The sequence below is a fragment of the Pseudorca crassidens genome, chromosome 7 (genome assembly GCF_039906515.1).
Source record: "Pseudorca crassidens isolate mPseCra1 chromosome 7, mPseCra1.hap1, whole genome shotgun sequence".
Lineage (NCBI taxonomy): Eukaryota > Metazoa > Chordata > Mammalia > Artiodactyla > Delphinidae > Pseudorca > Pseudorca crassidens.
Window position 1 is genome coordinate 47188030 of NC_090302.1, and position 25519 is coordinate 47213548.

At 41.0% G+C, this 25519-nt stretch overlaps 1 long non-coding RNA gene across 1 annotated transcript; it reads right to left on the minus strand.

Annotated features, from left to right (window-relative positions):
* Nucleotides 1-12516: 12516 nt before the first annotated feature.
* On the minus strand, nucleotides 12517-25065 carry LOC137227772 (uncharacterized). The gene is made up of 3 exons (XR_010944997.1): nucleotides 24899-25065; nucleotides 12755-12957; nucleotides 12517-12635 (listed from the first exon to the last, which is right to left on the minus strand). It is a non-coding gene; the product is annotated as an uncharacterized lncRNA (long non-coding RNA).
* Nucleotides 25066-25519: the final 454 nt, after the last annotated feature.

Here is a 25519-nt window from a genome sequence, read left to right on the forward strand (position 1 = left end):
CCCCTATGAGAAAAGTACTTCTTACTAGGGTGATGTTTCTTAAGGAAACCCTCCCTAGACATAACCTCATGTACTTAGAAATATCACCCACATACTAAAAAATTTGGCTTCTAATGTTGTCTTGCACTAATTACTACTGTAAAAGTAATTCTGTAAAAATTATAATACTTAAATATGAATAGGTAATATGCCACCCCACCCATTACCCATTAGCATCTGTGTTATATTTAAATGCCTGCTAAAATTATCCATGTTTGCACATTTTTCATTTTTAGTTATTCTGTGGCTTATTTGGTTGGCATGAAAATTAGTGAATATCTATGACAGCATAACCAGTTTTTTCAGTGGCAAGATTGTATATCAGGTGACAAAAATATGAGACTTCAGAGATTTAACAAAGTAATAATACCTGTTAGAAAAAAAGTGCAGCCTACAGACATCAAAATATCATGCATTCGTATCCAGACATGGCCCTTTAGCATTCAAGTGTTAGCTATGTTAATTTGGGTCTTTGATTTAAAAAGTGGGGCTTTTAAAGTAGATTAAGGGTAGCACTTTTTACTTGGTTAATGGGGGACCAAGAATTCTCTAGACTGTTAAGAAAGGTGTCTTTAAGGACCCTAGACAAATTGTCACAGCTAACCAATGATCAAAATCTGCCCAGTGATGTATGGCCCGTACACAGAAGGTCCCAGATTGTATTGAACATAATACTTAGTACTGAATCACAGCATTTCAAACTTTGTAGTAAAGTTAATTGTTCAGTGTGATGTATTTGTAAGGCTTAAGGACAAATGGCTGCTTTTTACAATGAGCTGGATGTATGACATGTAGTAGAAACCAAATGAAACGGGCCCGTTAAAGTTACTGCAAGAGGGTTGCATGGAAGACTGTCATCTTCTACTGAGAACTGGGAGGAGCCAATAGCTTCTTATATTTGACACTGAACTTCCGCCTATGCCTGAGGCATGCTGTGTGAGCAGGAAAAGTGAGGCATACATGGTTTCAGTTTTCAAGGAGCTTATGATCTAGTACAATAGATAATGATCTGAATTACTGTATTGGTCATGTTGATTCTACAGCTGAGAAAGTAAGTTTGTTTGAGTTTTAGGAGGATGGGTGATCAGAATTAATGTTGGATATCATCAGGTATACATCATTACTCGAAGCCTCTTCTCCCAGAAACAATACCCCTTTCAAAATTCGTCACTGTTGGAAGTGGAGAGTAAATTTTTCATTCCAAGCTGGGAAAACAGTTGAGTAGATGGTGGTTAGACAATAGCTTTAAAGTCAGTTCAGGTTTGTGACTCAAAAACTGTGACTCTGGAAAAGTTACTTAATCTTGAGTAACTGAGTGTCTTTACCTGTGCAAACTTTAAAGATTAAAATGATGTTGACTGTAACACACTTAGTAATGTCAAGCACATTGTAAGTGCTTGATACAGACTCGGTGTTTCAACATTACTTACACAGCTAATAACCCCTGAAAAAGTCTATTCACAGATGTTTAAGAGGCCAGATTATGATCTGTGCAGTGTAACAGTCATTTTGCAATCAACTAAAATTCATTTGGTGGAAAGGAAACAAAATCCAACTGCTAGTTTTCTCTCTGCAAGGCTGACAGTTCTTAAGCTGTGATACACGTGTCCCTGAAATTGCGTGCAGTCTGTTGTCTGTGTTTTTTTTTTCTTTCTTTCTTTTTTGGCGGTACGCGGGCCTCTCACTGCTGTGGCCTCTCCCGTTGCGGAGCACAGGCTCCGGACGCGCAGGCTCAGCGGCCATGGCTCACGGGCCCAGCCGCTCCGCGGCATGTGGAATCTTGCCGGACCGGTGCACGAACCCGTGTCCCCTGCATCGGCAGGCGGACTCTCAATCACTGCGCCACCAGGGAAGCCCTGTGTTTCTTGGTAGGATTTTCAAATTGATCCATGACTCAAAGACGACTCAGAATCTAAATGGCCTTCCTGGGAAGATCCTTGAGTATTTTAAGAGGGAGCTAGCTATTATACAAGCTGGAAATACCAAATCTACCTTGTTCTGCTGCCTCTCAGACAATATTAAAAGAAAAAGTACCTTTTCTCTTGTTAGAAGCAATAGCAAAGGCGGCTCCATGGGCTGAAGGAGGAAATGAATTTGTCGGTTACAAACATAGTCCTCCAGTCTTTTAAAAAATAATCTTGCCTTGCCATTTTAGTTTGATTTTCCTGATACTCCTCTCCTACTCTTCTCAAAACCAGACCAGGGTCTGTGACATCATGCTTTGCATGATACACACTCTTGCAAGCCAAGAAATGTGAGTTTCAAACATGTTATCTTACACAGTGATGGTCTTAACCTTATAAGTCCAAATGTCCTCTCACAGCATTGGCTGAATCGTCAGGGTATTGTTATGTGTGTTGGAGAGAAACTAAAGCATCTGTATACTATTATTTTCCAGGCTAAAATAGTAGAGAAGTTGAAAGTTACTCTGAGTTCAGGACAACAGCACTTTATTACTGAGTGATCCCTCTTCTGGTGCATATTATCTCCCTGAACCCATATCCCAGCCTGTTATTGCTGGAAGAATATCTTAGAATCAATCTTTGAAACTCTTCCAATGCATATTTCCCAATCCATTGATCCAGACACAGAAAATGGGTGAGAGTTGCCTAAATCATGCCTAAGAGTAGCAAAGTAGCCTAAATCTTTTAACAGAGTCTTTCCCAAACCTGTGGATCACCAAAATCAACTGGTGAGCTAAAAACAACAGCAGCAGCAATAACACATACTTGGGTCTCAGTTCATTTTCACTAAATCAGAATATCTGGGAGAACCTGTATTTTTGACAGCTCTCCCCTACATTATTTTGTTAATCAGATTTGGAAAACACTGTTTAGAATGTATGTCTCCTTCCACAAAGTAGGCCCATGCAGTATAAAGAGGGGTGAGCTTGGACAGTTTAGTGTCTCACTCACTTGAACTATTGCAAATGGAGCTTTCGGTTTCTATGTATTATCCTCACTTTAAAGCACTGGTATGTGTTGTCTCTTGTTAGAACTCTTGTATTTTCTATCCATGATTTCTAATACCACATTATTTTGCAAAATGCTAAGGTAGAAGTAGATCCATTTTGGTTGTAATCACATGGTTCCTTAACATATAGCTGAGACATTTCACCTGGAAAATCCTTCCCCAAAGTAACCACTTAATCGCATTGTTCTTTGGAGTTCAGTGAAACTCAACAATTAAACTCAATAAATGCTGTTGCTTTAAAGACTTTGGAGCCCATCTACCAATCTCACTTTAAAATTCATTGGTGGCACTTGCTCGTTTTTCTACAAATTCTCTGCCTGGGTACTCCACCCATATTACCTACTTGTTCATTGATAACCTTTTATTTACCAACCAGCCTTGAAGGAAGGCTATTTAAAGCTGTAGTAGAAAAAAAAAAAAGTTGCATTTCTCTAGCTCTGGAGAAGAGTAAAGGAACAGCAGTGAAGATAAATATTTCATTAGTATCACTTTTCCTCTTCATTGTGTGAATTGTCGAGAAAAGGTTAGCAAGAATCCAAGACAAGGAAATCAGACAGCTCCCAGCATACCTAGCCAGTGCTCCCTGGCACAACTTCAGAATCTTGTTCAAAAGCATTTTCAGAACAGTAGGCACCCATTTATGTTAATGTAAGTACAGTAATCATAAGATAGGTATGAGTATGAAGTTATTACCAAGGTCTTGGCTTCATCTTTCTAAATGCAATCCAGGGTCACATGAGCCTATGCTAAGGGAATACAGAAGGATTACTAGAATGAGTTTTTGGTCCCGAGAGATGGGACAGAGTCATTTAGAGAAGTGTGCCTTGTGATCTTCCCAGGAACAGAGGAAGGGCCCCAGGGCTGGAGTGAGGTAGAGGTGACCTTAACTGAAAAGGCTGGGCATGCTTAAATCGTGTCTCAAAAAGGAACGTAGTAGGAAAAAAATCAAGGACTTTGAAAGTAGACTCAAGTCTTTGCTTCGGTTCTTAATAGCAATGTAGTTTGGGGCAGGTTATTTAACCCCTATTTCTTCAATGGGAAAGTGGGCCTAACAAGACAATTTTACAGGATTCTTGTCCCAATTAAATGAAACAAAATCAAAAGAGATGAGCACAGCATTTAGCACAGAACTGATGCTGATGCCTAAAAATATTTGCACAGTTTCTTTGCCATCTCACCTTCACTCTGCCCCCCACCATCAACCCAAACTATCTCAGCCAAGTTAAGAAAGACCAGAGCTGGAAAGTAGTGGAGGAGATATCAATGCCAAGCTCTCAATGATTATTACAAAAGCAGAATGGTTTATCTCCCTCCTGTGGAAGAGAGAGAACTATAACCATTGAGATGAACTGTGATAGTGGAGCCCCTCAGATTAATACTTGTCTAAGCCAGATTACCTATGTTGCAAGAACAGGTCATCAGCTGTAGCCCAAGATGGGCGGAGTTATGGGAGTCTAGGGAAGATACAGACCTCTGCAAGGTATTTAGAAGCATCTGTGAGGTCCCTCTTGCAAAGAGCAGCAGACTTCAAGAAGTGGTTCACATAGTGGCGAGTGTAGACAGAGTAGGCTGAATGACCATATACGAGGCAATAAAGTTCTCTTTGAGATGTAATGACTTTGGGGACCTTCTGAGAGAAGGTAGGGATGAGCTACTGGGCAGTTTTCTTGGTATCCTTTGACCTGAGTATCTGCTATGTGCTGGGCCATCTTGTAATTTAGGTTTATAGCACCTCCTTGGTGACCTGTGACTACAAATGAACTTCAGTGTTACCTGTTGTTGTAAATTGTCTGTAGCTGACTCTCTATTCTCCCATGAATGGAGTTGAACTAGATTTGACTTCATGTGCCAAACCAGAACCAACTTGTTAAAAAATTCCTCTTTATTTTTTCTTGCTTAGGGAACTGTATGACAGCACATAACTATTTGAACATGACAAATTTAATGTGGCATTTTCTACCTGTACTACCAAAACTGAGCCAATGAGATTCATTGAGGTCATTTTATTTAGTCCGTTAGAGAATCCTAGGTCTTGAAAACAGCAGTTAATCATTTCTATAGCAAAGTTAGGTCAATAATGAAAACTTAAAAAGCCATGAGTTACACAGTCATGGAGTCTGGACCCCATTATAGTATCACAGTGGTTCTTCAGTAATGAACTGACAATGATTTGGTCTCACATTTAGCAGATTTAACACAAAGGATAATTCCAAATGCAGTCAGACGATTATCAGCATCATTTATATGAGTGTACTTCCCAGCATGTACTCAGGGGTTTACTGACACTTCCTGTTCCTCAAAAAATGATTTCTAGTTGGTGGTATTCCAAGTTGGATGTTCCATGTCAAACACAAAACAACTGTTTTGTTTGGCATCAAAAATCAACCTGCTTGGGCTTCCCTGGTGGCGCAGTGGTTGAGAGTCCACCTGCCGATGCAGGGGACACAGGTTCGTGCCCTGGTCCGGGAAGATCCCACATGCCACGGAGCGGCTGGGCCCGTGAGCCATGGCCGCTGAGCCTGCACGTCCAGAGCCTGTGCTCTGCAATGGGAGAGGCCACAACAGTGAGAGGCCCGCGTACCGCAAAAAAAAAAAAAAAAAAAAAAAAAAATCAACCTGCTTCATGAAGAACTGGTTTTCACTTGCCCTTGTTTTTCTGATATGAAATGATTTCCAAGAATTATGGACTGCTGTATACTTTTTAGCTTGTAGCAAAACTCTAAAGCATAAGTCTTAGCAAATACCAAAACATCAAATAATCGTTTCCTTACAACTTCACAAATGGGATACCATAGCATTGTACAATATCAGTAATACACTTGATGTCTTCGAAGAGCACCATTAAGCCCAGACATCTGTTGAAATGAACTGGATGTTTTGACTATTGGAGGAGGAATAAGGACAATGTAAAACATAATTTTTGATATTGTTAGCTTTTTTTAGTTGAAGATTCTAAAAGACAAAAATGTTCTCCCACAGTCTAATTCAAATATGTTTATTTGCATGTTTTTCACCTCCACTAATTTGCAAGCTCCTCATACCCACCTTTGTATCACCAATGTCTAACAGTACCTTGTACACAGTAGGAGCCTAAAGATGGTACCTCTCTCCTAAAGACCAGGCTCTTTGTAAATCAAGTGTACAAGTTTCCTAGGGCTACCATAACAAATTACCACAAACTTGGTGCCTTCAAACAATAGAAATTTATTCTCTCACAGTTCTTGAGGCTAGAAGTCTGAAATTGAGGTGTCAGCAAGACTGGTTCCATCTGGAGGCTCTGATGGAGAATCCATTCCGTGCCTCTCTCCTGGCTTCTGGTAGTTGTTGGCAGTCCTTGACATTCCCTGGCTTGTAGCTGCATCACTCCAATCTCTGCCTCTGACTTCACATGGCCTGCCTTCTTCCTTTGTGTCTGTGTCTCTGTGTGCAAATTTCTCTCTCCTTTCTCTTATAAAAACAACAGTCATTGGATGGAGAGCCCATCCTAATCCAGAATATCCTCGCCTTAACTTGATTATGCCACAAAGACCCTATTTCCGAATAATTCACAGGTACCAGGGATTAGGACTTAAACGTGTCTTTTTGGGAGACACAATTCAACTCACTCCATAAAAAGTTTAGATTAGAATATGTTTCCAAGGAGCCTTGCTTTAACTATTATAATATGCAGAAAAGGCAATTATGTTGACTGTGATCCACATATGTTTTTACATGAATATTATTGACTTCAACAATCTTACCACAGATAAAAATTATATTAATGTATACTGTTTCCTTGACATGACAGATTCATAAAGAAACCGATAGCTCTCTTTGAGAAGTATCATGATGATCCTAAAAAGCTTCATTTCCTTCTTCTTGTGAGAAATATTGGCATTTATTTTCAATGTTGATACCTATTTTGAAGGATTCCAAAGAAAATGATCTCTGGCTACATGGCAGAAACAGTGCTCTAAGTGCTCACCACCCCAGTTCCTCTTCCCCAGCACATGGGAAGACAGTTATTCCCAAGGTTCCTTGCAGTTAGCCATGTGTCACAATCTGACCAACAAACTGGGCAGAACCGAAGTAAGCCACTTCTCAATTTAGCCCTTGAAAGCATTCTGCTTAAGCCTCCTTCCTCCCCTTTCCCCGTTAGGGTGACTTTGGGATCACATTTTCCAGTGGCATAGTTACCAGATGAAGGAGGGCTACCTGGATGTATCACAGTGGGACAAGAGTAATGAATGAAGTTGTGCTACTGCCTCATGGCCCAGCTTGCTAATGCAACCTCTGGCTCAAGTTGGTGTCGTTTTGTTTGATTTTGTTTTGTTTTGTTTTGTTTCATGCAGGTATATAACATCATCTAACTAAAAGAAAACAGAGTTTGGTGCCTTTAAAGCCCTTGGCATACAAAGACTGACTGTGATGAATTCATCTTTGATTTCCAGCATTTTTCACAGAGCCTGGTTCATCGTGATGTTTGTTTTTCTTTACATCAGGAATCGATCTCCTTCAAGAGCCAGTATGTGTTTTTTTCACCCTTCATAATGCTTCTAATGAAAACTCATTATTTGGCATCCTCTAATTTTTAACTACTTAAAAGGAAGAGAAAGATAAGCAGCAACAACAAATGCAAAAAAACAGTGAGTAGCTCCCGTGTCACCTCTCTCTCATTAAATAGGTAGAACATATTTACTTTAGAGGACAATATAGCGACAGTGCACACTAGGTTTTGGAAACTAGCTAATAAAGTTCCCAAAACATCCTGCAATATCCACCAGGGAGTTATTAGTTATTTTATTAATGAGAAGGTTATCAATATATAGAAAATAAATTATCTAGAGGAAACCTTACCAATTCATAAAATATTCTTAAAAGGATGAAAATTCGCCCCACTTCAGGCTGATCCAGCGCAGAAGCTGTTTTATGACTAACCAGATCCAGAATGAAGTAGAATTTACAACTGGAAATCTTAGCAAATACTAAATCCAGTTGTGACAATTGGGACAACTGGCGGGGGAGAGGTTTGGTGGGCTGTGCAGGCAAGAATTTTAACCAAAATGAGTAGAGAAGTCAGAAGGACAATTATAACTGACAGATCTGAGCAGCCTGCTCAGATAAGCTAAAAATGAGTCAGACCTTCAGTCTGATGACAACTTTGACAAGAATTTTGGAAGTGACAACAAATGGAAAGCTTTATGCATCTAGATCAACACAACTGTTAATTAGAGCCCCCAAGGGGTTGATGCATTTAGCAAATGATTGTTTTATGTACATTTTAACTTTCAAATGCTTCAATAAGTTGCTGATAAAAATAAAACCTCATTTTCATATTCTTGAAATGGAAGACACTTCTTTAGAGCTGGGTAAATCATTCCAAGTGTGAGTCTGGAGTTGGTGGAGGTGAGAATGGTTTGTGTCTGCTAAGTGGTTCAATAGTGCAGCAAAGGTTTCAAAGACTGTGCTCCATCTGCAAACAAATTTTGCAAATTCCTTTGGAAAAATAAAAAATAACTCCTGGGCTTCCCTGGTGGTGCAGTGGTTGAGAGTCCGCCTGCCGAGGCAGGGGACGCGGGTTCGTGACCCGGTCCGGGAAGATCCCACAAGCCGTGGAGCCTGTGTGTCCGGAGCCTGTGCTCCGCAACAGGAGAGGCCACAACAGTGAGAGGCCTGCTAACCGCAAAAAAAAAAAAAAAAAAAAAAAACCTCCTATGCTGATTACAGTTCATTCTTATCTAGCCCCCCATATAATTTTTTTTAATCTATAAACTCGTTTGTTGCTAGTATGTTAACTTAATTTTTTTCAAAATAATTGATAATTCAGTCGCCTTTTTTCTCTTTAAACAGATTGGTGAGGTTTTTAAATTATAGTTTTAGTAATATTTTGCTAATGTGTACAGGAATTTAAAAAATTAATTTGCATGTCCTTAGCATTCAAAAGTAATATTACTAGAATTGGGAAATTTCATAGGGTAACTGAGGGTGGGGATAAGAATAATGTGAATCATGGGGATGGGATCAGGAGCAGACCGTCTGAGAGTTTATGTGTCATCTACCCATCCTCTAGAAATAAGACAGGGTTTCATTAAAAAGAAAGAAACCGGGCTTCCCTGGTGGTGCAGTGGTTGAGAGTCCGCCTGCTGATGCAGGGGGCACGGGTTCGTGCCCCGGTCTGGGAAGATCCCACATGCCGCGGAGCGGCTGTGCCCATGAGCCATGGCCGCTGAGCCTGCGCGTCCGGAGCCTGTGCTCTGCAACGGAAGAGGCCACAACAGTGAGAAGCCCGCATACTGCAAAAAAAAAAAAAAAAAAAAGAAACCTTTTAGTCAACAATGAAGATATATTTTTGATAGAAATCTTAAATTCTTCATTTTCAGTTAAGGATTTTAGTCCTCTTCCCCCACCCCTTGTAATTGTAAGAACAGAGAATGGAGAATCCATATTTCCGCCCCCCCCATATGATGATTAGAAAATAAATGGTTCCCCAGACCAGTGTTAGAGAAAAAAAAAATTTCATGACACTTTGTTAAAGAATGGCAAGGCAGACTTTATTCAGGACCATCATGATAGATGTAGGGACCACTGCAATGGACTCAACTCAAAGTACAGCAAGGAAAAGTGGGAATTTGTAGTCCAGCAGCAGAATTGGGGGTGGGGGAGTGGTCAGTGAATAGAAATCACTAAGGGCAAGGGAGATTCTGGCTAAACCAACCTAACAGGATTCTTGCTGAAAGGTAGGCCAGGGAGATCAGACAGAGTGTGAGATTTGGTTAAAATGATTTAGGATTTCTTACTAAAACTGGACAATGCAGAGACAATCACAGAAGCCCAAAAGTCAAGGCTTATTTCAGAAGTGAGTTCGGAGAACCCTGAATAGAGTTTGGTCAAGGAGAGAATCTCTATCACTGGACTGTAGTGAACTGGGTCTCGGGAAAATCACAGGGTGCTTCTGGGTCTGTTGTGAAGCAGCTCCATGACCATAGACAGGTCATTTTATCTCTGGGCACCTGTAAAATGAAAGGTGTGTATTCACCTTTCCAGCTTTAACATTTGGGGATTCCAGAAGGGGAGAAGGACTCTCATTCAGGCCTCATTTCCTCTTAAATAGAAGGATGGATTTAGAGGTTGCAGGAAGTTAGAGGTTCAGCCACTAACTCTCTTCCGTGACACTCTCCCCACTTTGAACATCTGCTGGTCTTAAGGGTCACCATGAGGCATTCTTCCTGGCCACAGACATCTCTGTTTGCACTTTCCTGCACTATCCACCAGCAAAAAGAGTCTTTCATTTTTGCTTCAAGCTTAACTGTGGGTCAGTTCAAATTCAAGTATATAATCTGACAATGCCTCCACCTTTGTTTCTGGAACGAATCAGTAAACTTCGAGGGAGGAGGGTGAGAAGGGGAGCAAGTGATAAATGCATGTGAGTGGAATCAATAGCTTCACTGACCTCATAAGTAGTCTATGAACTGAAAAGACAAAAATCTCTGCAGTCCCATTTCTCGATTGAAATACTGTGGAAGGGCCTGGATTCATAGAGGCTAGAAAAATAGACAAGTGAAATGAACTTCTGGTAAATGATTCTGACAGAACCAAAGGAATCATGTCTTGAATGCCCTGTTTCTTCACAAAAGCCATGACTACCTCACATGGGTTGTTTCACTGACATTTACTCTCAGACACAGCTGAACCTGTCACATGTGAGAAGCCTCCTGCAATTGACTTTCTCAAGAGCACCACTTGGCTACTACACGTTTCTCTGAAGGGCAGGTAGCCTGCCTTTCCCTGGATGGACACAGCATGCTGCCTCTAAGAGGAGGTGAAATCCATTGTTCTCCTTCCCCCAGAGAGGTTTCTTGGGCTTTTAGCTTAATCAGTCTCCACTTCAAGAACTCAAGTTCTCTCTCCTCATTTTCCCATCAATCCCCACAGCAAAACACATTCCTTTTCCAAATATCTCCAGCCTTTGATCACTGATCTTCCCATCAGCTGTCAGTGAGAGATCTATTAAATGTTGCAGTCTTGAAATCCTTCTGATGAAGACAAATGAGAAATAAACTTGTGAAATAGCTCCTAGAACATTGATGTCTCTCAATTTTTTTTACTTTCTCCCTGCTCTGAGGCTTAGATATAGAATGGAGACTAGGTTTCAGTGACAGATGGCAGAGGATAATCTTCCATTTTGTCATAAAGTTAACCCTCAGAGGGGCTCGAAAAAGACCTTTCTCTTGGAAAATCAGTGGCTTCATATTTCCTTTTAATGGGGTAGAAAAAGTATCTCCTTTCTGATTTTCAAGCTAGAGAACATGCCTTTCCTTTTAAGCTAACCCACCTCGAAAAATACAAAGTTGAGGCTGCCTTCTCCGCTCTGTTTTATTTATGCTTTCTGTGAGTACCTTGAGCATTTTTTTTTTTTTTTTTTTTTTTTTTTTTTTTGCGGTACACGGGCCTCTCACTGTTGTGGCCTCTCCCGTTGCGGAGCACAGGCTCTGGATGCGCCGGCTCAGCGGCCATGGCTCACGGGCCCAGCCGCTCCACGGCATGTGGGATCTTCCCGGACCAGGGCACGAACCCGTGTCCCCTGCATCGGCAGGTGGACTCTCAACCACTGTGCCATCAGGGAAGCCCGAGCATTTTAATTAATGATGATTTGACTGTGCTTGAGCCCTAACAATAAATAAGAAAATGGGACTATTAAAGATAATGCAAAACAAACTGAAGAAAAGCTGTCTTCCAGTGTTATTTGTTGATATTTTTACAGAGGCAGAAGACTAAATGAAATACAATTCTGAAATTTTTAAGGTTGATAAAGACGATACATGTGATTTTTAAAATGTCTTTTAAATCTTATACTGGCCAAGAAATAACAGGTTTATATGCAGATGAAGCATTTGTTTTATTCTTTGAACAAGTTCAGCCGAAGGGGGTTATGATTTAATGAGTGAACAATACTTGTACTAGGTGTTAGAACAAAGCAGAGAGAATATCACCGAGACCAGTAGCTTCTGATCTTAATCAGTAGAAGACAAGCCAAGGCAAATTATCAACTGGGCAAGATCCTGGGTATTTCATGATTACCCAACAAAAAGGAGAGCTAAGATGGTTCCAAACATGAAAGGAAGCAGATGGTTAGTTTAGATTGAAGGGAATGTTGAAGGAAGACAATCTTAACCTGGGCAGACGGCTGGACCAAGTCACAACATGCTCAGGTAAAAGTCCGCACATTCGGGCTTTGGGGAAAAGTTGTAAAAGGGCACAAGAACACATAAAGGAGAATGGGCCTCTATATGGCTTTGAATAATAGTGATGCCTGTTCTCCTTCATGTGGCTTTGCATAATGGTAATGATTGGAAAACACATATATGGTATATGTAGGAAAACCTGGATTCCATTAGAATCCAGACCAGGGGCAAACCATTTTTGCACAGTCTCTCCCAAACTGCCCTCCTACATCGAAAGTCTGACTCCAGAGAGGCTGAAGAGCAAGAACCCTGTCAACTAAAACAAACTGCATAACCTAAAAGTTGAGAATTATGTTTTATTCGGGAACCTTACAAGGACTGTAGCCTGGAGAATCAGCTTCTCAGCTCTGACAGTCTGTTCCAAAGAGGTAAGGGAGGAGCCAGGATATATAGGTGTTTTTGCTGAAAAAAAATGTAGTCAAACATCAAAAGATTACTGCTAGTCACAAAAAAACAGACATCTCAGGTTAGTGATTTCAGTACTTTCCTATGTATGGAAAGATGCAAGAGTCTGGACTTACTGAAATCATTCCGTTGATATGCATCTTAACTATCGAGGGCCGTTATCCTGTTTTTCTCCATCCTGAATTCCCCTCAGGGTGCACCATCAGGCGTGGCTACAAGGGCTGATGGCTGTATGGCCATTGCATCCCTTGTTTACTGAAATGGCAGGCAGCATTTTTTTGTCCACATCCCTTTTTTAAGGAATGAGGGGGTGGAGAAGCTGGAAGGAGAGAAGACCAGTGTTAAAACCTGGTCCTCTAAATCCCAAGCCAGTCCCATGACGAAATAATTGCTTCTTCTACTCTAAAGGAACAGATACTTTTCCCAGGCCCAGGGAATATTGGAATCATTATTAAAAAGGACAGGCAGTCGAGGTAGCAAAGAATAAGAAGGAAGAACTGGGGGGAAAGAAAGGCGCTTTAAAACCTGCAGCATGGGGTTTTCTATAACAGACTGAGCACCACATCCCTGAAAGCTTGCTTTCTCTGAGCAGTGACCGAAGACTGGGGACACTCAACCTCCCATCTAAGTTTCATTACATAGTTGCCCGTTAAGAAAGGAGCTCACTCTTGGAACACAAGGACTTTTTTTTTTTTTTTTTGCTTCTAGACAGAAATGCAGTGAAGGACAACATCTTACCGTGTAAAAATAAACTCTACATACTCATCCACACATCCTTCAAATCTTTGAAAATGATGAGTTTTCACAGAGAAACTGTTAGGAATAATGGTTGGGATCTATAATATCATGGATCAATTTTGTTACGGGTGAAATTGTCTTTTGAGTGCTATCATAAGGACCTGGCTACCATTTCCCACATTCCCCCCACACACACACAAAATTAAAAAAAAAACTCCAAATAACTAGTTTACAAATTTTGGAACCCACCAAAGTGGGAACTATCTGTAGTCATATTTAATAACATTATAGGTACGAGTGACAAAAGTGAAGCAGACAGCAGCTCAGACTAAGGAACAGAACATGACACAAACCCATTTCCTCAAAAATAAATTAGAGGAAGATGATTCTTGAAAGACAAAAAGGCTGACCCTTGAGTTACTCATGTAAAGTATTTAACATGATGTCTGTCCCATAGTAAGTGCTCAAGCAATCTTCATTAACAAAAAGGAGTCTTAGGACGGCACCATCCCAGGGTGTGTCAGGAGAGTCGAGGATGGCCCCAAAAAAGGAGTAAAGAATTTTGAGGAGGTGACCATGCCCAGTCATCTCAGGTGATACAGAATCAATTAAGATGAGGATTGAGGGCTTCCCTGGTGGCACAGTGGTTGAGAGTCTGCCTGCCGATGCAGAGGACGCGGGTTCGTGCCCCGGTCCGGGAAGATCCCACATGCCACGGAGCGGCTGGGCCCGTGAGCCATGGCCGCTGAGCCTGCGCGTCCGGAGCCTGTGCTCCGCAACGGGAGAGGCCACAACAGTGAGAGGCCCGCGTACCGCAAAAAAAAAAAAAAAGATGAGGATTGAGAAAGGGTCTCTATATCTGGCAAGCAGTTCATTAGTAACCTTGAAGATAACAATGAATTATTGAGGTTGGAATCAGATTCCAGTGGGCTAAGAGAAAGAATGAAGGCGTGAAGGGAAATTTTCCAGGAAGGGGAAATCAGGACAGATCAAGGTAAAGTTCTTTAGGATGGGGCAGAATTAAGCTGACTAAGGAAACAAAGTTAGTATGGTAACCATATAAAGAAACAACGGGGAACTTCCCTGGTGGTGTAGTGGTTAAGAATCCGCCTGCCAATGCAGGGGACACAGGTTTGATCCCTGGTCCGGAAAGATCCCACATGCCACGGAACAACTAAGCCCGTGTGCCACAACTACTGAGCCCTTGTGCCACAACTACTGAAGCCCGTGCGCTTAGAGCCTGTGCTTCGCAACAAGAGAAGCCACCGCAACGAGAAACCCATGCACCACAACGAAGAGTAGCCCCCGCTCACTGCAACTAGAGAAAGCCCGTGCACAGCAACGAAGACCCAACGCAGCCAAAAAAAAAAAAAGACACAATGCTATTAAAAGTTGGTTGGAAGGGCTAAGGCATATAGTTCTACCGTCATCTCAAGAATACATAAACTTGGGACTTCCAAGGAATCAAAATCTGCAGTCTGGGTTTATGGTTCTGTAATGAATTTGCTATGCCAGCCTAGGCAACTAATTCACTTTCCCTGGGTCTCAGTCCATCAACAAGTAATACCAAACATAAAGAGTGTATAATACTGTAGTCCATAACCATTACCATAAAAATATGTGTATAGTAATGCATACATATATAATCTATATCAAGAAGATAGAAAATGCTTTGAAAGTAAGAGTAGTAGAAGATGGTGGTAAGGAAGTGCTAATGAGTGTTACAATGACTGCTACTATGTGCTGCTCTCTACTGATGATATCATACATTCTGGTTTTTCAAATTTCAAATGCTGGGGCTATGGGACCTCGTTTATACAGGTCTAGGGAAAAATTGGTATTCTTACCAGTGTGTCATCTTTGAAGCAAAGGAGTGATTTTAGGAATAAAAAGTTCACAGTAGACGCAGCAGAATAATAATGCCTCAATAATCAGTGAAATTATCCTGAGATAATGAATGCTTCTAGGAGGCAGCAGGAGTAGGGGATGAGAGGAATTAAGTGATGAAAATGGCCTTAACTAGATTTTCCTATAATGGAGTTATGAAATAATCTGTATTATTTGGGTTAGTATACAGGGTAAAGATTTTAATTTTGGTCATGTAAAAATCTCTCTTCTCTGAAAGCATCTTTTATTTTGTAATTACCTTTTAAAAGAGAGTTTGTGTCAGCTCTGGACATTCTTATTTTTATTCTTTTCAACTTATTTTTAACCTTCAGATAGTTATGCAAAAGCTAATGAAGTAGCAGAGTCACACCTAGTAAATGAGAAATTGAGAACCAGTGGTGGAGGATGGTGAAAGGAAAGGCAGTGAGTTAAAATACCCTTCACTCCTTCCAAGGCTTCAATATAAACAATTTAATCACCAACACTCTGATAGTACTGGGTGCTTTCATGTGCCAGCTTCTTACATGACCATTACCTATGAAATAAGTACTATCATCGTCCCACTTCTCAGATGAAAAAACTAAGACTGAGCTCAGTTGGCCCAGGTCACACAGCTGGTGTGTGATGATACCAAGACACTCAAATCTAGACTCAACTGCACTCATACTTTTAAACATTGTGCTGTCTGGCTTCCCTAGTGGATCCTAACTGTGGGTCACTGTGTATTGCTGGCATTGATGCACAGAGCCTTTTCCTACGGCCAGTCTCAGTGGCAGCTGGGCACTCTGCTCCCCCTGACTCACCCAGCAACAGCCTAATGTTTCCATTGCTGGCATCTTCCCAGTGCTGCCTGGAGTTGTGTTTCCTCGTGTTTATTTTCCTTAATGGAAACTAGAAGCTAAGATTGTTAAATGCATTCAAATAGGGCTGCTTAGGGAAACAGACTTTGTGAAGGCCATACCTTTTAAAAAGCGATCAGAAACCATTTTTTTCCCCCTGAAAATCAGAGAGAGAAGGGGGGAAGGAAGGAAACATACACAGACACAGAAAGAGAGAGAGAGAGAGAGAGAGATTTATTGTCCTGACCTGAGCAGCATACTATCCTATCCTTGCTCATCAAGAATGAGCTGCTGGGCTTATTGCAAATACTAAAAATTTTTCTTGAAATTTGGGGGATAAATGTACATTTATTTTTATATAATCTTTAGCAAGATAAAAATTCTATGTAAAAATTTAAAAATATATATCTTATTTTAGTGGAATTATCTGGTGTTTCTTATCACAGGTGAGATAATAGAAAATTATTTAATGCAAAACAGGAAAATACATGTAAAAACTTTTAAATATCTGTTTTATTTTATTGAAATTATCTGGTGAGATAATTACAGGTGAGATAATACAGAATTATTTAATGCAAAAAAAAGAAAAAAAAGAAAAAAGAATGGGTTCCTGGTATAGTAGAAATCAAGTTTGAGGAATTTCATCCCCCAAAGAAGGAAACCATTAACCAATATTTCCCCCATCTTTTTTACCATATGTGAAATATCAGAAGAATAATTAGGAAGACTCTCACAGATGATACAGTAATTAAGAGTGTGTACGGCCCCGGGCGTCCCCGGGAGTCCCGACCAGCAGGACAAATCCTTGTGAATCTGAGGAGGAACCTGTGGGGGTTGAAAAAAGGGGGAAGGGCAGGAGACGCGAAAGAATGGAGGCAAGACAGAATCCTGATCAAGCCTCAAACTTTTATTGCTGCGGTAGCTGTATTTATACACTGCAGAGAAAGGGGGACGGGATTCAGAATGAGGGAAGTACTTGGCTAATCATCATTGGTGCTGCCTGCGCGGGCTTTCATTTTAGGCGCGAACTTCTATCTCATAAATCAGGAAGAGAAGCAGGGTGTCGGCCATCTTCTAATGGCGAAAACTTCTTGGCTCCCAACATAAGAGGAGGGAACTCTGAAGTCAGATCAGCTGGGTTCAATTCTGGTTCCATCACTTACTAGCTGAGTGGCTCTTTACGTAGGTTACTTGACTTCTCTGAATGTCAGTTTTCTCATCTGTACAAGGGATAAGGATAATGCCAAATTCAACAGATAGCTGTGAATATTTAATATAATAATCTGTGTAAAGCTGCACATAATAAGTGCTAAATAAATAATAGCTATTTCTATATTAACTCAACTTGGAGAAGGAGGTTGTTATAGCTTCTGAGCTTTGTCATAGCAATTAGAACAAACTGGGTGGATTAAAACAATAGAAATGTATTTTCTCATAGTTCTGGAGCCAAAAGACCAAAACTGAGGTGTCAGCAGGGCTGTACTCCCTCTGGGGGCTCAAAGGGAGACTCCTTCCTTGCCTCTTCAAGCTTCTGGTGGCAATGGCAATCTTTGTGTCTGCATCACTCCAGTCTCTGCCTCGTCCTCAATGGCCCTCTCTTCTGTATGTCTTCTTCTCTCTCTTATAAGGACATTTGTCATTGGACTTAAGACCCATTTGGGTAATCCAGGATAATCTTATCTCTTAATTTAATTGCATCTGCAAAGATCCTTTTCCAAATAAGGTCACATTCACAGGATCCAGGTATTAGAAGGTGGACATATTGTTTTAGGGGCCACCATTCAACCCTCTACAAGTGTTAAGCATACCTTTCACTTGTCTTTCAACTTTATTTTTATTCCACTCTTATATTGTTTCCTAAATGCTAATGGTGTTGCCTTTTTTTTTAGGCTATGCCATGTGGCTTTCCAGATCTTAGTTCCCTGACCAGGGATCGAATCCGTGCCTCCTGCAGTAGAAGCGCAGAATCGTAACAACTGTACTGCCAGGGAATTCCCTAATGGTGCTGCCTTGACTCGAGAAACATTTATGAGTGTTAACTCTATGTTAAGTTCAGCGCCATGGAGGCTAAAAAATAAAGCATCTTGTACCACAAAGTAATGCAGATCAGAAGTGATTGAGGCTATCAGAGAGGTACAGACGAAGGCACTTAAGAGTATGAGCAGTTACTTTGGAAGGGAGAGAGTAATTGAACCAGGTTATGAGTACAATATGGAAGTGTAGGGACAGGAAAATAACATTCTAAGTAGAAGAAACAGCAGGAGCAGTGGAATAGCATAGGAAACGTATTTACAATAGCAAATGGTTTTTGCTTAGAATAAGAGTCTGCAAACTATGACCCAACCATCCTGCCATCTGTTTTTGTATGGCCCCCGATCTAAGGGTGGTTTTTATATTTTTAAATGGCTGCGGGAAAAAAACCCAAAGATTGAAGAAGAATTTTCAGCATGTAAAAATTATATAAAATTCATATTTCTGGGTCCATAACTAAAGTTTTATTGAAATACAGCTACATATTCATTTACATATTGTCTATGGCTTCTTTTGTACTATAATGGCAGATATGAGTAGTTGTGACAGAGACCATAATGGCTAAAGAGTTTAAATATTTACTATCTGACTCTTTACAGAAAAAGCTTGTAGACACCTGCTTTAGCAGAAGCATAAGGAGCCTAAAGGCGAATAAGCTGTGGTTGAAATAAATAACAGTTTAATGTATAACTTATTATACCTTGTAGGTAATGTATTTGGAATTTAGGAGAACCCAAGCCACAGAATTGCCCCCTGGCATACTGGTGGGACACAGATACTGGCAGATATGAGCCTTTCTTCAACCTTCATGATGCACCATATAGGCAGCCAATTCTTCTACCAACCAAAACCAGATTTATTTGGTTGTTAGTTTTATTTTCTTTTCAATTGGTTAAATTAATAGTGGGACTGGGCTTCCCTGGTGGCGCAGTGGTTGAGAGTCCACCTGCCGATGCAGGGGATGCGGGTTCGTGCCCCGGTCCGGGAAGATCCCACATGCCGCGGAGGGGCTGGGCCCGAGAGCCATGGCCGCTGAGCCTGCGGGTCCGGAGCCTGTGCTCCGCAACGGGAGAGGCCACAGCAGTGAGAGGCCCGCGTACCGAAGGAAAAAAAAAAAAAAAAAAAATAGTGGGACATTTTCTGCTAAACTGCCCCTTGGGGGAGGGAAAAATGGCAAGAATTACCTTACAATAATCACCAACAATTGAGAGTTGAGTCTCTGTGCCCACTTTAGTTAATAAGGCAGCCCTGGGTAGCAATCATTAAAATGGAGATTTTTCCATGAAGGAGAAAACAGCTCCCTGTTGAATTGGAATCTGTGGGTCTTCAATGGAACTCAGGACTATGCAGTTAAGATTTAAAGAGGTGGGAAAATGAAGGATCCAAACTGCACTCTGCAAAGAAATTTTTATATTTTGTTCTTTACTTTCCCCACGAATCCCTAAGTTGTTATGCTTACATGTATGTTCTTACATATAGCAAGCATAAAATAGGAAGGGGCATCATTTTGAAAAATTTTCCTATTCTCTCATTCTGCTTAACTAATTTATTTATTTAAATATAAATTGGTTCCTAATCTAATTTAAAAATAACTTGACCCAGAGAAGGGATGGGTCTTTGAAGGCCCATTACATATTCCATACATATAGTGGAATATTATTCAGCCTTAAAAAGGGAAATGCTGCCATCTGTGACAGCAGAGATGAACCTTAAGAACATTATGCTAAATGAAAATAAGCCCGTCACAGAATGAGGCAATGAACTCTCCTTGATAAAATAGTTGCATGCCCTCCCAGCCATGGTATTCTACTTTAGATTCAAATTGCACAGGAAGAGCTATTTATTGTAACTTGGTTACGTGCTCTCCCTAGGCTAACAACTGATGGCCAGGGTGTTCTATTGTCACTTTATTAAACAGACTTTGAAGATAGGGTTCATGTCTATTTCATCCTGGAATTCTCTGAAGTACTTGCTCTAGTGCCTTGCACATAGCACATATGCAAATATTGGTTGAATGAATAACAGAATGAAACACCAGCTCTTTGGGACTTATCTTGACCTTTATCTCTGTGCCTTATTTTGTAATTATAGCCTGCAGTTGTGTTGTTTCTGTGGCAGATTTAACCTAAGCATTATGTGGCAAAACCTTTTTTTAAAAAGTTAAAGTTCAGGTTCAGAAATATGTATTATTAAACTAATTTTCAGAGCTTCCCTCTTTATAATAAAAAATGAACGGAGAGTGTTCAGAAGGAACCAGACTATAATTTAAACCCAGATATACATAGTGTATTAAGTAAATCAACAAAAGAAATTGATACAATTCATAGTTTATCAGTCTGGGCTCGCTGCATACTTTCATTCAACCTAGTAAATATTCTCAGTTTTCTTGAATTATAGCAAACCACAGCCCATAGATTAAAGGTGGTCCACTGCTTTTTTCATTGGAACATGACAGTGCTCTTTTCCTTACTGTTTTGTCTGTGGCTGCTTTGGTACTACAATGGCAGAGTTGAGTACTCACAATAGCAATCCTGTGGCCGGCAACATTAAAATGTTTACTATCTGGCTTTTTACAGAAATGTTTGCTGATTCCTGATTTAGACTCTACAACTCTCTTTACTGGCAATGTACTGTCATCTTAACAAAAAGCTCAAGAAACTATCCTCACCCTCTCTTCTCACTCCAATAGGAGAGGATTGTGATCTGAATCAAAGACAGGTGAAGGGCACACAGAGATTACAGTGGAGCTTTTGTTGGGAGGAGAAAGGAACCAGACTCTTCCTATTCATGATTTATGCTGTACTGTATCCTGCTGTCTTTGGAGATAGATTGCAGAAACAAAGTGGGACCATGATGGGTACTGGGAAAGAGTCATGCAGTTGCTGAGGGCAGATTTAGGTTTAAGTTTCCAAAGAGAAAGGTCCAAGCAGGGTGTATGCAGTTTTCATGTGGCCCAGCCCAACTGACCTAGGCCGGCACTGGGGCAGGGCTGGGAATAAAGAGTGAGCCTAAAATCAGCATAACCACCATGTCATTTTCTAGCTCTGTTCCATTACGGGAGATGTTAAAATATTACAAAGTTTCCTTCTCACAGTGAACAGAAATTCTCTTCAATGGTATTGATTTGTTCTTCTACAGCCTTCTTTGTGTTGTGGGCTGAATTGTGTGTCCTCCGCCCCCACCGCCCAGCAAATTCATATGTTGAAGTACTAATCTTTAGTACCTCAGAACATGGTATCTTCCTTGAAAATAGGGTCTTTAAAGAGGTAATTAAATTAAAATGAGGTTTTTAGAGTGACCCTAATCCAATACACAGAGGAAAGGCCATGTGAAGATACAAGAAGAAGACCATCCATAAGTCAAGGAGAGAACCCTCAGTGAGCCCTGCTAACTCCTTGATCTTGGATTTCTAGCCTCTAAAATTGTGAGAAAATAAATTTCTATTGTTTAAGCCACCTAGTCTGTGGTACTAGCAGACTAATATATTGAATACCACGTATCAACCTTCACATATGAGTAGACAACTATCATCTCTTCTGTTCACCTGTTAAATATCTCCTCTCCTCTCACACAGTTTGGTTTACTAACTAGGTACCATCTCTGGTATATTTTATTTTTAAAATATATGTAGGTTTTCCGAATGTTTCTATTTATTGGTTCAGCAATTCTACCTCCAGGAATTTTCTGTGTTAAGGAAATCATTCTACAGAAGCACAGTGCTTTATGCACAAAGATTTGCATCCCAGCGATGCATTTTATTTTCTTCAACTTAGAAAAATGGCCTATATATATACTACTTTACTTATTTTACAAAAAAAATTTTAACCCAAAGTACACGTCTGGCGAAATTTTCAAAATATACGAAAATTTGTAAGTAAAAAGTAAAAATCTCCCCTTACGTTTCCCACAAACGCACTGTCCAGAGGTAACTATGGGAGTTATCTTCCCTTTACTTATGATTATAAACATATACTCACACATCTATTTAAACAGAAATGGGAAAACTATTGTGCATAATATTAGAATTTTTTCACTTATGAAAGCATGGAGAGCTTCGTATGGTAATTGAATTCCTCATCCTTCCTTCGCTCACTGCCTTCAGAACTCCTGTCCAGCTTTAAAGAGCCTGGTTTTTGTCTTCCTCTTCTTCCCTAGTGCTCTGTTAAGTGTCCTTTCTTTAGGCGCTTATAGTGCCCTGAGCACAGTTAATTGCCTTGCCCAACATATATGACCATAGTTAAGAATAATGGCTCTAGAAGTCAAACTGCCAGGGTTTGAATCCTAGTGTTTTCATTTCCTATGGCTGCTATAACAAGTTATCACAAACTTGTTCTGGGGATTAGGAGGTGGACATCTTCAAAGAGCTATTATCCTACCTAGAAATACCATCTCGTTAGCGAGATGTGCCTCAGTCTTTGACAACTATTAAAAGAGTAGAGAGATTGTCCCTACTCATAAGGTTGCTAAGAGAATTCAGTGAGTTCATTCATGTGAATAGTGCCTGGAACACAGTCTGTGTTCAGTAGTGTTAGTTATTATAACCATATAGTTATCTATGTGCCTTATTTTCCCTATACTAGACTGCTAGTTCCTTGAAGAAAAGAACAGTATTATATACTATGTGCTCAATAAATGTTTGTTAAACTGAATTGCTCCACCTAAGACTATTATTTAGCCAGTAAAAATGGCAGAGAATTTGAAATGTTATGAAAAAATCATATTTTGTTGTCATATTAAGTGACAAATGCAAAATAAAATATGCATAGACAATCACAGCTGTTTTAAATGTGCAGAACTAAAAATTATACATAAAAATACACTGGGAGGAAATATGCCCAAATATTAACAGTTGGTGGTCTTGGAATGGTGGAATGATGGGTAATTTTTTTATTCCTATTTTTACTTTCAGACTTTCTCTATTGAGATGTATTTTTAAGATGTAAAAATAATTTACATCTGATTTACACACACACGTACACGCACGCTCACACGCACACACACGCTTACACACACCTCTTGCTTGTTAAACATTAGAGGTGACATTATACAGAACTCAGGTTTTGAGTTACTACCTGGGTTACAGTTCTGGTCCATCATTTAAGAGCCCTGAGTGCATGGAGGCAAGCTGCTGTTGTGAATGTTGTCATTGCTGTAGTTGTGTTTCTGCTTCACTGCCCTCACCTGAGAGCCAAGGAGAGCGATCCTCCACCCAGAGCACTGCAATGGTTCCAGTAAGATAATGCAGGAAAACTCCCAGCACATCACATGACACACAACAGACCCTGAATAAATGTTAGCTACTCTTCCCAGGGTTATGATTGCTGAGAGGATGATGCTGATCCGATCACACATTTAAAGAGTAATAAGGAGACATTTGTTCAGAGGAAGGAAGCAGAGAAAACAACAAAACCAGCTTGCTGGATCTCAGGATCTATAAGACTTATTTCATTTAAACCCCTCTTGTGTAAGGATGTACCAAATCTGATACTACAAGAATGTTTTTCAAACATTCTGTTTTTAGCAACAGAACTCCCCCCACCCCCCAAATCTCATGCAGGTCCCCCAGATTTAAAACAGATCAAAACCACTGCTCTGGTAAAATGGGAGTCAGGTCATGCGTTCTGAGCTCTACGTTGCTCTTACAGAGCTGAGGCTTCTCAGAAAATGATGTGGAAAATGCTCTTCCAACATAAACCTAACTGGTTCACAAACTGTACCTTGCCAGCTTCTTCTGGGAGAGGGGACATGGTGTCCTGGGTACTCTCTTGTGGTTTGAGGGGTAGCAGGGGGCAAAGGGTGCATTAGGAACAGCTGCACCCCGGTTCCTGAACTAGTTGGCACGGCATTTATGCATGTCTCAAGCCTGTTCCTTAGGAGCTGTGCCCTTATGAGAGCCAGAACTACACAAAGGCATTGTCTTCAAACACTGGGGCTCCTCTTTCTTGACGGGCCCTTGTTTACCCATTCATCAGCAGGTGGTGGCTGGAACATTCCCCTTTGATTTTGTGGCTCAGGAGCAGCAGGCTAAAACCTAAGCTGAATAACATCATATCATTTGGCACTGGCAGCATTCCTGGTAGGCCGGGTCAGGCGAGGTTTAAGGAGGATTAGGTTTAGATTAGAAAAGGGGTTGTGTTATTTTTTTCCCCTGTGGTCTCTCTTAAGTGCCTTAGGGTTTTGTAAGAGGTAACTGGGCTGAGAGCCTGGGCTCATTTGCTCCAGAAATAAAAGTGGTGAGCTCGGTGTTCTTTTCTGGAAGACAGGGGTATGTTCTTCTCCTGAATATGGTTTTTCCCATGAGGGTCAAGAGCTCGACCTTTTCTCTAGAAAACCTGGGGCATTTGTGCGCGCGCGCCCACGTGGACGCACACACGGGCACGCTCACACCGGTGCGCGCACGCGCGCGCGCACACACAATTTGACTTCTCGGCGGTTCCTGAAACACTCAGGCTAGAGGAATTTTAAGAGCCTACACAACTCACTAATGGGAGAGACCTCACTCAAGGTGAGCCTTGAGGGGCGGGGTGGTTGTCCTCCCCAGAGTGGCTCCTCGGTGACCACTGGCCGTGCGGCATTGCCCTTGCTGTCACAACGCCAGGTTTCCTTGGCAGTCCGGCCTTGGAGAGGCTGGCCGGGGGCTCTGGCACTCGCTCCTGTTTATAGCACAGAGTCTTGCTCCACTCCCTGGCGACGGCTGGCAAACCCAAACTAGCGACACACAGGTTAGTGGGTAGTGGGGGAGGGGAGCAGTACCGCGGCGACTACCTTTTGAAGGCACACCTTCTCCTTAGATTCCCGGGAAGATTGTCCTTTCACCCTGGCGTCTGCCAACTCCGGCTTTGCTTCTGGGGCAATTGTGGTTGGCTCTGCCCTTCAGGGAAAGAAACTGCTGACTGAATTTTTCCTCCTTGTTCTTCTCTTTCTCAGTGGTGTCCTCCGCACCACCAGCAATTTTTTTTTTTTTAAAGGGTGAGACTAACGTGGTTTTTTCTCAAATAAATGGATGTCCCCACTTACAATTAAACAGCAGAGTGCCCAGGCTGCCGTTTACTTGTTGTGTAACAGGGAGCAAAACCTCCCTGAGCCTCAGTTTTCTCCAGGGATTAAAACAATACCTGTTGTATGGGGCAGTCATGAAAAATCAACGTGGGGCAAGTTATTAGCAATTCTCTCACTCTACGTGAATATTTGGGAATGGTGTACCATTAATGTTATAAGCAGATTCTTATCCTCCAATGGAACATGATTTTCTCTCTAGAAACAACCTTCTAGAGCCTTAAACGCAAGCATAGGCTTTCTCTAATTTCGCACAGGGAATTTCCATTTGCCATTACTCAGGTGGCATCGTTTTAGGGGCTGCTGAAGATTCGAATACCAAATAGTACT